Raw genomic sequence first — 1,501 nt, 5'->3', positions numbered from 1 at the left:
TTAATCAAATTAATTTTTCTGTCCTACAGTTCACTAGCCAAAGTAAATTGTTTATTGATTGATGACTGCACTTGGAAGAAAAGGAAGAGTTCTTTGATTTTAATTTATTATGCTGATTATTATTATTTGCAAAGTATGCTTTAACAATAAACAATGCCACTCTGCCGCCTGCTATTAAGTAATGTCAAATTTCCGGTGTTCTTAACTTGCAGTGGAAATTATTAAATAACATTGTCATTCTTGTCAGGAAAATTCAATAACTTGGGGACAAAAAGTTCAAATAGAAGTAATAATGTGTTCTAATAAACGCAGTGTTCTTAATTTCTCTTTGGCAAGAAATTGTTATTTCACAGAGGAAAAAAAGAAGACTGGTTTTTAACTTCAAAGATAAATATTATTTTATTAATATAAAATAAAAGTGTTTCCATAAGGAAGTACAAAAGAATTGGGTATTCCCATTTATCATTAGCTGTGACCGAAAGACTAAGAGCTTAAAGAAGAGTAAAGTAAGAGTAAAGAAAAAGTAGCATCTATTAGGTATGGTTCACGAGTTCACGCACTAAATTGCTAGCTTCTTTCACTATCTTTGGTGCTGGGCTTATTACCTTCTCAAAAACACACCGATTCCTCGCTTTCCAAGTGCTCCAACACAACGCCGCTATGAGGAGGGTCTTTTGTCTACCGTCGAATTGAGCCGTTACCCAGAATAAGACTCGTTGCCACCAATTGAAAAAAGTTTCTTCTTCTCTCATCCATAGGTCAGGGGTTATTAAGCTTAGGCTCCATATTATTGAAGACAGGAGGCATTGGAACAAAGCATGAGAAATTGATTCAGCCTTCAACATACATCTTGGACAAGTGGCAGGAGTGGATGCGAACCGGCTGTGAACTTGTTGCAACACCATTATTACAACTACATTATTTGGTCTACTTATGCATGCTACATAAGACTTTACTAATCTTTAATTATTAATTTCTAATACTAATTAGCAAAAACTCCTTCAAGTATACATTAAAAGTGTCATGATAATAATTATAAAAATTTTTAGTTACAAATATTAAAATTCTACAACTTAAACATGTTAATACTCTTACTAATACTCCTTCAAGTAAGTTTAAATTTGTCACATTTTCTTACTAAATACATTCAAATATATTATGATTATAAAATTAATTCATAATTTTATATTTACATTTTTTTTGTATTTTTCATTCTCATTTATTTTTCTAACCCCAAGTAAGTTCAAATTTAGCGCATCTCCTTATTAGGCATATTTAAATCATGATTATAAAACTAATTTATATTTTTGGTGTTTCTCATTCTCATTTATTTTGTTTAAATTTTTTTTAATTATTTGCAACCCAAAGAACATTATATGAGAAGACAAAGTATGACAAATAAAATAAATGTAAAATAGAAGCAACAAATAAAAATATAATTTTGTACAACTCTAATATAAAAGGTCTATATCTTTTTAAAAAATAAATAAATTTAAAATTT

This window comes from Arachis ipaensis, chromosome B03, assembly GCF_000816755.2.
Source record: "Arachis ipaensis cultivar K30076 chromosome B03, Araip1.1, whole genome shotgun sequence".
In the NCBI taxonomy this organism is placed as follows: Eukaryota; Viridiplantae; Streptophyta; class Magnoliopsida; order Fabales; family Fabaceae; genus Arachis; species Arachis ipaensis.
The sequence above is the reverse complement of the archived record's forward strand: the minus strand, read 5'-3'. Positions refer to the sequence as shown.